The 15127-nt window shown below is 44.3% G+C and overlaps 1 long non-coding RNA gene across 1 annotated transcript; it reads right to left on the bottom strand.

Moving 5' to 3' along the window:
• Window positions 1–357: 357 nt before the first annotated feature.
• LOC135410538 (uncharacterized) lies at window positions 358–3323 on the bottom strand. Its single transcript, XR_010428728.1, has 2 exons — window positions 3195–3323; window positions 358–491 (listed from the first exon to the last, which is right to left on the bottom strand). It is a non-coding gene; the product is annotated as an uncharacterized LOC135410538 (long non-coding RNA).
• Window positions 3324–15127: the final 11804 nt, after the last annotated feature.

Below are 15127 nucleotides of genomic sequence, written 5' to 3' on the forward strand. Positions count from 1 at the left end.
ATGTGGGAGAACACAGGCTTTTTTTCCTACTGCTTTCAGTCACTGTCTGACATATTCAGAATGTGCCTTGATGTGTCCGCTGCTTTTAATATTGCTGGCTAACAAAAAGCACTAGATTTGTTCCATCCTACTGACACTCATATTTTGTATTTCTGTAGCAAAATATTGCTGTATTTTGCAGGGGTATTACATGGGAGAACAATGTAAAAGCCTCCATAAAGTCACTGCTTGTTGCTGACTTGGTCCTGATGGACCATTTTCCTATGGCATGGCATACTTATAGACTGGGGCATCTTGCATGCTAAGTATTATATTAGTAGACCTTGATGCTTGCAAGCAAAATGCTTGTTCTTGCGGTTGTGGCTTTGAAGCTGGTGGAAGCTTTATTTATTCTCTTAAATTTATTAGTGTCTGCCTTCAGTGTTCTTCGGGACACTGCACTGTTGGAAGCATAACCTCAGAAATGGGACTTGGTATTGATGTATTCCAGCCTGCACAAACAAAATGGGATTTTTTTGTCATTTTTTGTGAGAGGCATCATGAAATGAAATGACTGTTACCAATATACCTCTCTCCTGTGTTTTCAGGTACATGCAACTTCCTTTGCTACTCCCTGGCCTAGGTTCATGTCCAGTCTCGCTATATTTAAAGTTTATTGCACCTCCTTCAAAGCTGGCTGAACTCTGTTATTGGGTGAAATGATTCCTTGAATGTCTACTAAATTTATGTCTGCAACACCAACATTTTAATATCTTTTAGAATGGGTGATGGTTTATGAAGAGAATGATCTGCCAGCAGTTCAGAGTTGGTATTGATCAGCTACATTGCCCACTCATGCAGACTTTGAATGGAGTATTAGTATAAAAACAGGAAATGATGTGGGAAATGTTAATAAAACTTGACAACAGCTCAAAAGGTGTTAGATCCACCGTTGAAGTGTACTTAACTATTACAGAATGAGGAAACAGGAAATACTCTGAGGGGGAGGAGACAAGAACAGAGAACTGTAAAAAGAATAAAAACACTGAACTTGAAAAATTCCGAGTCACCTTTTCTAAGTCAGCTGGCACACATGAGACATTTGTCACAGCACACAGCTCCTCATTTAGGCATTATGCACATAAAACCCAAGGAGCCAGAACTGCTCCTTCAGTTCTGAGATCCTTCAGCAATAATTTTTATCATAGCACTGATTGTGAGACCAAGTTAATGCCTAAAAGAAAAAATCCAAATGAGAAAAAACCCCTAAACAACCCCAAACTTATTTGCAAGCAAGGGTTTTAAAATTTTCAAAACCAAATCAGCTTTCTGTGGTTCCTGCCTCTTCTGACTCTGCATTTGCCTACAGCCTCATATAAATTAAATACCATAGTGCTACTCCTGTTTAAAAGGAGTATTGTCATTTCATGATCACTTTTTTCTCTCCTCAGATCTCCAGCACACCACCCCACATTTTCCCAAAAGTAACTGAGTCAGAAAAAAAAGAAAGAAAGCTCAGACCCTCCTTTTCCTGCTGTGTTTTATCACAGTAGGTTCTCTGCTTTCTTCTTGTCGAGGCTCGTATGATGAGTTCCCTAGTAACTCACTACAAAGTGTTATTCAATGAAATGTGTTAATTTGAAAGAAATGTTGAGGGAAAAAAAAAATCAATTTCAATATAAGAACAACAAATATTTCCCTTATGTCACCTTTCATTAACAGCATTAGAAGCATTTTAAACACTTAAAGTCACAAGTTACAGTTTATAGACAAATTGAGCTCCAGAGTGGATCTTTGATAATTAGTAAACTAATTGTGGAGTTCAGGTCTGCTGATTTTTAACCTCTGGCCCAGGTCTAATGGATGATACCATTTCCTGTTTCGAATACACTGAAAGGAACCATTTTCTAATGTTCTGGAAACCCACTATCTTCCTTAAAATGTCCTTTGGACCTTCGAAAACAGGGAGCAGTAATTACAGTTTGCATGCTTCCTTCTAGTCCTACACAAACTGATGGGACTTTTTGTCTTCAAGACAGGGGACAGAAAGGAGATGCCTCCTGTGTCATGAAGCCAAGTAAAGAAGGACTGGTCTGTGGACCAAGAACAAGAGCTTCCAAAGTGTGGAAGCAAAGGAAATTGCTAAGTGTCTTCTGGTTCTTGGGGCCTTGTGTAGGATTCATTCTGCCTAAATTTTGATGTTCCTTTCACTGCCAAAGTCATATCTAAGACAAGTCAGACACTGTAGCAATATATCAGTATCTGGGCACTCGCTGCAAAAGACAGCAACCCAGGGTTTCAGTGTTTACCTAATGAATTTTGAAGAGCAGACTCTTACCCATTGTGTCTCCCCTTGAAGAGAAGCCTGCTTAGAGAGAAAGAGTATGGAGATGTAAGGGGGCTTCACTGAAGGAAGAGCTGCCCTGTGACATGGCTATTCCTCACTGTTCTTGGTTTAAAATTATGCATTGCCTTCTGCTAATTTGGCAGGCACAGGGAGCTTTGGCAGGAGCTGGCTGCCTTTGAGCTTAAACACGTGCTGCACTTTCTTCAGGAAGAGAAATAGAAGTGAATGTGAAGTCACTACTTGGCAACTTGGACAAGACATGCAGCCACCACAGCTTGGACACTTCTGTGTACTTGTTTCATTCTCTGTGACTTCCGTCTTTTGGCTTTATGGGCAGTGGGTGAGTACTGCCCTTGTATAAGCATCTGACCCACAGATCATGTGAGCTCTGCTGTGTTGTTTCATAGAGACAACCCCTTTTGGTGGCAGCACATTGCTTGTTGATACAGCTATGACAGCCAGACATGTAAAGATTTAATGATGCCAGTTATTAAACTGCTCCTGCAAAACTTCCTAAGTATCTTGATATACTTGTTTGTTGTTTTTTGAAATTATTTTAGTGGAGGTTGGGTGAAATGCGGTGCTATGACTCTTGATAGATATGTTAAGCTAAGCACATGCTTGTCCTGTTGAGTCTGTGTGTGTATCTGTTTACATGCATATGCACATATACATACAATTGTACCTGTCCTTCATATGATGCTGAAGGTTTGCCCCATTTTAAGAACAGAAGTCTATTGTTTCTAGCCTTAAAAATGCCCCTCCCTTGAGGCCATTGCCTGGCATCCCATGAACTTCCTCCAGTGTTCTTTCATGTCCTATGTTAGACAGAAATATGAATTTGCTGATAAGCAGAGTGAAATATCACCTGTATGTTGGCCTGTCATACTGAAGACAGTGTGGCTGGTGATGAGTTCCTTTTTCATCAACTCCCAAAGACAGGAAAGATAATACAGTCACCTATTATGAAATGGGCTTTTTATAGAAGGTGATTCTCTGTGACGCAGTCTTCTTGTGTGTGTTTAACTCTTCTTTGGGTAGTGATAATGAAAACAAAGTAAACTTGTGGCTGTCACAATGTGATGATGCCCTTCTTTAAGACTGACTGTGTGAGAGCACTTCTGCTAGTCTCTTTATTGAAAGGCAAAGAAAGCTATATCCAATTTGGCTAGTGAATTATCTTTTGCCTTCCTGGTCCAGTCTGTGGGTTTCCAGCTTACTCCAGCATTTCTAAACTCTTCTGACCATTTTCTCACTGTGAATCTGGGCAGATAGTGTTTGCAGGCGCCTTGGGAAGGCACTGGGAGTGGCTTCTGTTAGAAGCTGCTAGAAGCTTCCTCTATCTGGTGAAGAGAACACCAGCCAGCTCTAGGACGGACTTCCTGTCACTGGCCAATGCCAAGCCAATAAGGAGTGATAGTAATGCCTCTGTGATAACATGTTTAAGAACAGAAGGTTGTTGCACAGATGAAAGTTCCAGCCAGGGAAGAGCGGAGCGGGAACATGTGAATGACAATGTAGACAGAGAGGTCAGCGCAGAAGGAGGGGCAGGAGACGCTCCAGGTGCCAGAGCTGAGGCCCCTGCAGCCCGTGGTGCAGACCATGGTGGAGCAGCTGTGCCCCTGCAGCCCATGGAGGATCACTGGGGTGCAGAGACCCACCTGCAGCCCACGAAGAAGCCCATGCTGGAGCAGATGGATATCTGAAGGAGACTGTGACCCCGTGAGAGGCCCAAGATGAAGCAGGGTCCTGCTGGGGACCTGCAGCCCATGGAGAAAGGAGCCCATGCTGGAGTAGGTTTTTCTCAGGTAGGACTTGTGTCCTCTGTGGGGGACCCACACTGGTACAACTCATTTGTAAAGGACTGTACCTTGTGGAGAAGTGACCCATGGGACAGCAGTTTCATGAAGAACTGTGGGATGGACTTATGTTGGAGAGGTCCATCAAGGACTGTCTGCTGTGGGAGGGACCTCAGAGGAGCAGGGTAAGGACTCCTCTCCCTGAGCAGTGGCAGAAAGAACAACTGACTGTAACCCCCATTCCCTGACTCCCTGCACCACTGAGGGGGAGGAGGTAGAACTTGGAAGGAATGAGGGGTGGGGGGAAGGTGTTTTTAAGATTATTTTACTTCTTACTCTTTTGTTCTGATCTTGTTAGTAATAAGTTTAATTAATATCCCCACTTTTTTGCCTATGATGGTGATCAGTAAGTGACCTCTCCCAGCTCTTATCTCAAGTCATAAATCCTTCGTTGTTTTCTTTTCTCTTTCTCTGTCCAGTTGCAGAGGGAAGGGAGAGAGTGGCTTTAGTGGGTACCTGGCATCCAGCCAGGGTCAACCCCCTACAGGCTCTTAGGTGGAAGCCTTGTTTGTTGATGTAGGTCAAGTGCAGGTGGGTCCCATGCCAACAAGAGGAAAAGGTTGATGTGGAGATGGTAACTAGAAGTGAGGTGTGGAGAGGGATGACACATGCAGGATGAAGGGTGAGGTAGTTCTTTCCAGTTGTCCTTGGTCCTCCTTTTTTGTCTTAGTGTTTTCCCAGTAGCAGTCTCTTCTTTGAAACTCTTTTCCTCCCTTTTTCAGACAGAAAACAGCAGCGGAGGGCAGCAGTTTCAGGAGGACTGTATGCTGCTTTCCGCGTAGACAGAGGGCCTTACTACCTTGGATTAATTATTTAAGAAACAAACAAACCCAAACCCCACCAAAGCAAGCTGTGAAAAACTCCCAGTGTAAATTAGACTTTTCTCAATGGGAGCAATAAAGAATGCTTCAGCCGGAGGGACATTTTATGAACACTTTCCTCTTTCTGTTCATCTACTCATTAGAAAACAAGAGTGGATGTAAATGAGCCCAGTGAGCACTGGTTGAGGTAAAGGCAGGACATAGATGAGCAACTGGCAGATACAAGATAACAGTGCTATGGGAGCTGAACAACCTGCAAGGCTTTGAGGCACACAGATTATGTTTGTGGAGGTGCACAAGGTAACTTGTGCCCAGCCTATTGCCAGGGTCATCTAAAGTGATGGCAATGGAATATACTTTCCAACAGTGTGCAAGGCCTTAGAGGCATAAAAACCTAAGCCCACAGCACAACAAGAAGCACAAACTGCTGACTGATGGAGAGCTTGACTTTAACCTTCTCCTTTCATGTCAAAGACCACAGAGCAATGAACCCCTGGCTGTGCTGGCCTGGTGCAAACCACCAGAGAGAGCACATGGCTCTAGTGAGGTGACATAGACAGAAGACATCACAGTATAAAGGCAATCCATCCCTGCCCTGCTTACTGCTGCTTAGGCATAGAATACAGAAAGGAACAAGGTGCAGGATAAGCCTAAGAAAAATACAATGTAAGTGTGACGTTCCTCATGTCAGAGAATAGCGACTGATGCAGCCTTATCAGAGGCTTTAATCTTGGCAGTTAGGCAGGAGCAAATTGGTGGAACCTGGCAGTGTCTCCTCGGGTACCAATGCTCTCCACACACTGCAAGTATAATTTTTCTCCTCCCTTTCAGAGCCAGCACTACCTGGACTGTGCTGTCTAGGGTGGCAGTATGTCACTTTGCTGGGGTAGTTTGTGGCCTGGTGTGAGACGGCAGCTCTTTTTTCCTGTGCAGAAACAGGTCACTGTGGTTAACCGTGCTGACTCCTTTAGGTGCAAACAGTTCTTCCTGAGCTTATACATATTGATCTTCTCTGTGACATCAACAAGATGGTACGTAGGAGGAGAGAAATGCTGACTTCAGTCATTTAAACTTCTGACAAAATCCCCCATAAGGAAGATCTGTGGGTACAGGAGTGAGAAGTTGCTAGAGGCAGGCACTGACCTGTAGAAATAAATGGCCACTTTACAGCCAGCAAATGATGGGGCTCAAGAAGTGCTCTGTTCTGTGTAGGACGTGGCTTGGGGTGGGGGCAAAATAAATCGGGAAAAACGGAAATATTTTTGAGATGCTCTTTCACTACTGTCATGGTTTGAGCTGCACCCCCCCGCCCCCGGGGGGCCTGGAAGTGGTTGGTCCCAGGTGAGTTTCCAATCGGGGCCAATCAGAGCTGCGTTTTGCCCCTGTGAAATCAGAATATTACAACAGGTGGAAGGAAGTTGTTGGCAGAGAGAGACAGAGATTCGGAGCCATGAGAGGAGGGAGAGAGGCCTGTGGGCCCCTTGTGGGGGGCCAGATCCTCTTCCCCCCCTGGGGGGGGGAACAGTATTATAACTGGACTGGGTGCCTGTGGCCAAAGGCTAGGGGGCTTTTCCCCAAATTGCCCAGGAGAGGCAGTGGTGTGAACTTGAGAGGCCAGCCAGGGGGTTGAAGCTATCCCCAGCCCCCGGCAGGCAGGCATGGCATTGGAGCCAAGCCAGAGACGGGCAGAGGGGTGGCCCAGGAGCTGCAGAAGCAGCGGAGATAGTGCAGAGCTGGAAGAATGCCAGGCAGAGGATGAGAGAAAGTCTCGCTGCCACTGTCCCCCCTCCACAATGGCGGGGGAGGAGGTGACCCTGAGTTGAGACTGCACAACAGAGAGACGGGCTGAAGGGCTCGGAGGAGGCCCTACGCGAGGTTTGGGTGGGGGCAGCCAAAAACTGAAGGAAGAATGTGGATGGGGAGGAATGCCTCCCTGTGACATGTGGAAGCTGAGAAGCTGCAGCAGCTGGAACAGGGAGAAGCCAAACCAAGCAGGCTTTTTCTGGGTAAGGACTTTTGGTGAAAACTATTTGGGGTATAAAAAACTGAGCAAAACCCAGAAACCCTGCACCCTGGAGAAGAAAGAGTGAACATCTTACTCTCTGGGAGAAACCGTCACATACCAGGGGGAAAGAACTCAAAGCTGACTCCCTGTAATCGTGATGAAGACCTGGTAAAACAAATATTCCCTTGTAGCCCAGGAGGAGACCTCAGCAGAAGTGGAGGAGCTGGTGGGGGTAAAGAAGACCCCTTCCTTGATACCCCAATGAGAGAGAGACTTTAGCTATCATCCTGGAGGGTTCTTCTTCTGGATTGATGTGGAAGGACCCCAGGGGTAGTAGAGATTGTATTAATACTGTGTATTTATTTGCTTTTTAGTTTCTATAGTATTTATTGTGTTAGTAATAAATTTTGATATAATTTCCCCATGTAAGTAGATGTATTATGTCTGAAAACCCTCTCTCACTGAAGCAAATTGTGGGGAACCTTGGAAATTGGATTTTTGGGGGTTTCAAACCTTTTCGAGAGCTCCAGGAGATTCCTGTACTGCCTCATTACATATTGAACTGTGTGTTTTAACCAGAAGAGCCATAAGCAACCCATGCAGTGGCCTTAGGCTCTGTAGACCAAACCCAAGTCCTACAAGGCACTTCAGGTAACTGAGCTCCAGCAACCTGTGTACCCCATGACCACAGAAAATACCTAGCACTCAGAAGGAGAAGAGGAGGCCCTGGGATATGCAACTGTCCTGATGAAGCTCCAGACAACCAAAAGGCAAGTGGAGAGGTGGCAGTGAAGCAGGGTATGGTCACCTTGGTCTAGAAGTTTCAAGAGGTTCTGCAGTTAATGCTGCCAGTGGCCATGTGGAGATAGGAAAGGAAAGCATGATGACAGCACCCTGAAGGCTTTATGTTATACATCAATGCAGAAATACCGCCAAGATGAGTATTGGACCCTGTCACACTCAGCAAAAATGTAAAAACTGATATAATAGAATTGTTTTATGTAGGTCTTTCTCTGCAGTTGTATTAATCTTGCAAGAAAAACCCATAGAGGTAAGTACCCCAAGTATCTACTACTAGAATAAAGACACTTAAAATTTTCATACTTATGAATTGTGAGTTTTATGCCAATGATTAAATTGTGAAAAACTCTAAAGATTTAGGAAATTCTAACAGAAACAAGAACTGTACATTTTGTCCTTTTTTAAACCAAAATATTTCTTCCTTTTTTTTCCTGGAATAAAGCACTGTTTTACACTGATACAGTCATTTGTTCATTTGTGTATGATGAGTTAGTTGCATCTCTGAATCAGGAGCGCAGGTGTCTGGCTAAAGCTGCTGAGAAGTTATCGATGTCTGTGTAAAAACCCATGGACTGGAAAAACTGGGAATTGATTGACAAAATTTGTTGAATTAGTGTTGTGACTGTGACCCTGACAGTACGTGGCATATATTTTACCAAAGACTAAGGTATCCTGCAAGATAGCTGCATTTTTTTAATGCTTTCTGGAGACTACCGGTTCAGCTTGCCTGATTGGGTCTGTGCCATGTCCTTCGCAGAAGTTGCATCTCTCCCAAGTTAGGGACAAGACCTGGTCATTGAAATTTAGTAATTTTCTTCTGATCTGGGATATAAGAACCCATCTGATGCATTCTTGTCTGTTCCTGACCACTTTTTTTCTAAACCTGTTGTTTTCTCATACTATTTAACAAATACAGTGCTTTGCATCCCTGTGCCAGTGTGTCTTTCAAACAAGCACATGTAGTCAATGGCTTAGAGATGTATATTAGAATCAGAGGGATAATCTCTCTGGAGTTTCAGTAGAGCTGAAGGAGGGAAACTGAATAGGTGAGTCAGGTACCTCTTCTTGCAAGTTAGGTTTGAAAGGCGGGAACAAACCTTTTGCTTTGTTGTGATGGATAGAGGACAGGAGAGCTGAGTGCATATGGGCCCACTGCAGCCTCGATCAGCCAGCAGTCAGTTGTAGGGCTTGCAGGTGTCTGTCACAGGATATCTGTGCAATATTAACTTCACGGTTTATTAGCTCGGGAATATGTTGTCCATCCTGATATATTCTGTATTATCTGTAGTTTTGCTGTTTATGTTGCTGTATAACACCCTCCATAGCAATTCTGGAAGAAAAGCAGTGGTGAAACAGTAAATGAAAATGTGGGAAACTCACTTTTCTGATGTGTACAGGAAACGGGTGAAGTCAGCATTGCACAAATTGTGAGTGGATGAACTATACTTACCCCCATCTATGCTGTGCCACTGAGCAGGGTGTTTTCCTGTGGGCAGAACTGATGGAGGGGCTGGATCTTGGGAGGGAATGAAGCAAAAACTGCAGAAAACTGCGGGACAGACCCCTGCTTTCCTCTGCTCTAGCACCAAACCATCTTTTTGTAGTTCATACAGCAGTGCAAATAGCATCTGTTGCAGAGTTTAATCTCACTCCCTCTGCCCAGAGGAGAAGTGTGTGCACTGGAGTATGTTGTTTTGCTGGGGTAGCTGTTGATGGTAGATGTGCTAAGTACAATCATATTAGAGAGGGAAAGAGCCAAGATATGGATCATGTTGGTGCAGATGGAGGTGATATGAACAGGTGACGGTGCCCAGACCCTGGGAAAGCCCTGACACAACTGTGGGGAATTTCAGGATCTGTCATAGACAAACTCTCCCCTATTGCAGTCTCTGAAGATGCTGAGACCACTGCCTGCCTGTGAGACAGTTCTCATCACAGTTTGATGCTATTCATACCACTGAACTCTCCTTCTGGAGAAACACAACTCTCTTGGGCCAAGGCATATCTACCTGGTGTTGAGTGTTCCAAGTTGTGGGCTGTGGACATCTGCATGAAAAGTTGCAAATCCCTTATCTGCCTTATCTGTGTGCAACCTTTCTCTTCCCAAAGCCTCGATGTTTTACCTTTTCTCCTCACGGAAGGGTAAAATAAAGTAATTTTGAGGACTCAGATGACTTAAGTGCATTTATTTTTGAAATTTTCTGCTTGTAATCAAAAGCGAATTTTGCTGTGTAACCATCTTCTATGAAATAGTGGCTGGGCATTTGGTTGTCATATGACTGGGATGTGTAATTATAGAACATGTTATGGCTTGATGGATGAAGTCATTAAGAGTATAGTAATTAGTACCAGCCTCCTGCTTTGAACTTCTGTGTGGTGTCACATGTTCCTTACAGTGAATTACATCTCTGCACACACACAGAATGCAGCTTTATAACCATCTGATGCCTCAGGCTTACATATTGTTGCTCTATATCCATCCAGAACATTTTTCATTCAGTTTAGAAATACACAGCGAACCAGACAGCAGTCTATAGCTTCCTACCTCCTAGAAATTACACCTTTTTTTTTTTTTTTTTGAAAGGAAAAGTCCCAAAGGAGAATTTAGAGGTTTGATGTGATGTCTGACATGGGCATGGCACAGAAAATGAAATCTTGCAGTGGAAAGGTGAAACTTTCTGCTGCCATGTGTAGGACTTCGAGCCAGAAGTAGTCCTGGTGTTCTGCCTTTTGACTTGGCAGGGTGTGCCTGCAGTCTCTGAAGAACAGTGAGTGGCATGCAGACTTTTACCCTTGAGCTGAGCTGCACATTCGGATTTCAGTGATGGTCTATACGGCAATCCCAAGCAGATGACAAAAGTTTTCACTGGGAGACCAGGATGTGTGGAGGAGTACAGAGAGGATGGGAAACACAGCCTTGCAACAGGGAGAAGTCTGATGGTTCATCAGGGGTGTTCCTTGCTGGTGGCCACATCTTCATCATGTGAGGTACTCCACTACAGCCTCCTCCAGCTGGCATCCACTTCCTGCCCATTTCCCACTCTAAGGCCCTGCAGTTGACCTGGGATGGTCTCCACCGTGAGCAGTTATGTTTCTCTCCCCTCCTCTGCCCCACTGCCAATGACTTTAAATAAGTCTGCACTACTGAGCACTCTGGTGGGACCAACTCAAACATTTCACTGTATTACACAGGACAGACATGTCGTTGCATGGTCCTCTAGAGGACCTCACTAGATGTGAAAAATCAAAATGTGACTACTTTCAACTGCAAATGATAGTCATGGTTTGTGGCATAGCATGTTGGTGTCATTAAAGACATGCTGCTGAAGTTATGATGTCTCACTTTTCCATCAGGGGTCAGGCAACCCCGCCATGCCACAGCTCTTAGGGTGCCTTGGTATCTCCCTACATAGAAGGTCACCTTACACTGGGGAAGAAGTAGATTAAAATAGGTTAGTCCATCTCAGAGAGGATAATATTCAAAGTAGACTGAATTTGAGCTGCATTTGGACCAAACCCAGTAAAATGCTTTGGGGTTTTAAGGATTTTTTTTAAAATGAAAAGTTGAAATTTAGTCTGAGAAACAATTGCTTTTAGAAGAAAAATAGATGTGAATAACCACAACTAAAAATTCCATTTCCTGCTGAAAAAGTATCTGACAAGAATTGCACTTAATCCTGATGACAAAAAAAGAAGACACATGAAAGCAAAAAACCCCCCCCCAAAACCGGCTTGCACAAAGACACTGGGGAGTATTGGTTTGTTTATCATATACAATGGTTGCATCAATCTCAGATTTCCATTCTCTGACCCATCTTTGCAAGAGGCAGAGCTGCCTGCTTTAGAAATTGCTACTATTGCTTGCATTAGTTTTAGAGAAGAAATGGCCTTTGCAAAGTGACATTCATTTTGTCTGCCACCCCTTTTTTCAGTTTGATGAGTTATTTCTTCAGCTTTCTCATTCCTTCTGAATGTGGTATTGCTCTGCAGATGGCACTGAACTGTGCTGTACACATAACAGTGCCCCTGAGTCTGATCTGCCCCATGCTCCTTCTGTTATCTTGTGCCAAACTATCTGGTTGCTAGTTGCCACAGGAAGCTTGAGGATGATAAATGACTTGCATATATACACTGTTCCCATAGACACGAACAGGCATAGCCAAAATATTTCCCATTTCATCCTTTTCACACTCTCTTGCCAAATGTGCCGGGATGTAAGATGAAGTCTGCCCACCTTGTTCTCATCTCCAGCACTGCTGCTGAGTTGGGTAAGTCCCTCTGTAGAGGTACCTGTCCAAGATGAGTGGTAGGTAGATGTGGATTTTTGGAACAGCCTTTTCAATTCTGATTCAGTTTTATGGGTTGAGGGATAAGGCAACACTAGGAGTCTATTTTGAAACATGACTTGAGATGATAAACATGTATCTTCACATGAGAGATAGGCTTGTGCCGGTGTGACTTCATGCACAGTATGGGTGTGCTCTGCTGCGAATATGTGGGAGTCACCTTGATCAAAGGTAAGGTTCAAATCTGAGGTCCCTTTGAAGTCAGTGGAGGGAAATCGGCTCTTCTTGGTCAATGTCTCTCATCCTGCAGTAGCTCTCTAAGGTGTTATTTTAGTAGTATCTTGTCTTGAGTAATAAAAGTGCTTTTTTCTTCAAAGCAGCTAACTCCCCCACCGACAATTGACTGCTGTCATCCTGGAGTCTCTCTCACCACCACGCTGGAGGACTGGCATGCTGGAACTAATTAGTTCGGGTGCCTGATTTAAAAGAGAGCTAATCCACATGGTTTCATCTAGGTGGAGGTTAAAAAGTGACAAATGACTTCCCTTTTCCAAAACAACTGACTACATTGCCCATTTCAAATGTTCCCTTTAGGGTCTGCTTTAATTTCTGCTCTGGTTTATGTAAGCATTTCTAACCCTCTGAAAGGCACTGGGTGCTGATCCCCAGGTAGGTGATGGGACTGCGTAGGCAGTGAGCTGGAACACTTCTCACACCCATGTCCCATGGTGTGCACCAGAACAATGAGCTGCTTTGAAGCCCTTGCACTAAATATTAATCGAAATAGTAAGTATCTTAATTTGCTTTTTGAAATACAGTTGTTATCCATTAAATTCTGTTCCAGTCTGTGCATTACACAATACTGAATGAGAGAGATTTTATACATCAGGTTTTCTCTTCATCTGCTTGGACAGTCAGTTTGGAGACCACTGAAGTGACCTTAAGAAGACTGTGAATGAGACAAGAGAGTGTGCATGGTTTTCTCGATGCAGAATCAACACCTTGGTTTACTGAATACCAGTCTTCAGAGCGGATCAGTGTATAGGTTTGAGTGATGTTTGTTTTCCTCTTCCATACTGTGGCCAGTGAATGGACGTCATGGCAGGTGTCGGCTGCAGGGTGTTGTCTGTGGATGGCTAAAGCAGGTTTATGGCTGATTGAGAAAAGGCAGAGCTGCCTCTGGGCTTGCTCTAGCTAGTTTTGTGCTTGTTGGAGGTCTCTGAGCCTGCATCTGTTTCCCACACCTGACTCCCCACTGGGACCCTCTTTGCAGAGCTTCTGGCCATACGCACCTACTCTGCTGAATCTGTTATCAGACATAACTTTAGAGTTGAGACTTATATAGCTTGTGGCTTAAACCATATGGTCATTCTTTTATGTAGTATTTTTGCTTGCTTATTTTTCGTTTTCCCACACCCACTCCATTTATTGTTGGCTGCTTTCCCAGCACCTTTCCTCCAGAGAGGGAGTTACATAAATAGATCTCTGTAGGCTTTAGAAGGCAGATGCTGATGGATAGATCTTCCCAGATAGACTGCAGAGTAGTGTGAAATGAACATCACCTAAGTACCTACAGACATGAGAGTTGCAAACCATGGTCCCCTGTGGCTGAGGAGCTTGATCAAGGTGACAGTGCCACCATGTCGACAGTGCCAACACAGGACCAGTGTCAAACTCTGGGTTTCAACTGCTGCATCTTATTAAATGGTGTCCTGCTTTGAGTGATTAGTCTGTCTGTAATCACTGGAAATGAATGTAGGGCTCAAGGGGAATTAGGAATAATTGAGGAAATTAAAATCAGCATAATGTTTGCATTTTCCTCTTCATATGCCTTTTATAATGATTTAATATTTATGTACCCAGTATCTGGAAAGATGTGGTTGATTTGTTTCTTCGCTTAATTTGCTACTGAAACATTTAATTACTTTTAAGACTAAACACACAAATATATTTGCTTTGTACGGTTCATTAAAACTTAGTAGTTGCACTGCAGCAGTCCTGTTTTGATTCCTCACACACCCAGGGCTATCCTTGGTTTCAGTACAGCCTGTGGTTGGAATGGTTACTGTGCCATCTCTGTAGGGTTAGCAGCTGGGTTTTAGTGAGGCTTCTTTATAGTTAAATGTGTTTTAATCACAGCTAATAAAACTAAAATCAAGGTACGAGTCCCTCTAGAGGAAAGCTGTGAAAAGATCATATCTCTACAGCTGAATTATTGGGGAAACAGTCATGTTATCTGGAAAGGGGGAGGGTGATGATAATAATTTGAGGTTTTGTGGTAATTTATGTGGCTTGCTGGAGCAGGTAGAAGGAGGAAGTACCCCGAAGATACATCATTGCCCTAGAAGTTGGAGGGCTGAGCCATGAGTGCCAGGCCTCTGCTCAGGGAGGGCCAGATGACCCAGGGGTGGAATGGGGGACTTGCTGCCACAAGAAGGGAAGACAGCTGATCTTGTGCTGGGTGGTGTGAGAGGAGGGTGCAGCAGGACGGGTAGTTATTGGGCTTCATGGCTAGGCTTTGCAAACAAAGATTTGGGAAGAGCTCTACCCACATTTGCTACAGGTGCGCTAGTGGCTAAAGAGGCCAATGTGAGATAGACAAGATCGGTTGCAAAAGGCACAGCAGAAAGACTCCTTGGATGGTATCGGCAGGATATGATTCTTTCTGTGTTGTCTTTTCTCTTTGATGGTGATCCTGCGTGCGTTCTCAAAGGAAGCAGCAGTGTTATGGATTGTGTGTCTCCAGACCTCCCGATTGGAGGCCAGGGAAGACAAACGATGAAGATCAATGTGGCCAAGGCTCAGATGTTGCTTCAGGGAGTCCTTGTATCTCCTCTTCAAGACTCCTCTCTTGTGGCAGCTGGTGGCAAGTTCACCATAGAGCACGATCTTAGGGAGGCGGTGGTCCTTCATCCTTGAGACGTGTCCTGCCCAACACAGCTGTGTTCTCAGCAACATGGCCTCAATACTTGTGATTGCTGCCTGTTCTAGAGCAGATGTGTTAGTTACATAATCTGACCAGTGAATGT

The sequence above is a fragment of the Pseudopipra pipra genome, chromosome 2, assembly GCF_036250125.1.
Source record: "Pseudopipra pipra isolate bDixPip1 chromosome 2, bDixPip1.hap1, whole genome shotgun sequence".
Lineage (NCBI taxonomy): Eukaryota > Metazoa > Chordata > Aves > Passeriformes > Pipridae > Pseudopipra > Pseudopipra pipra.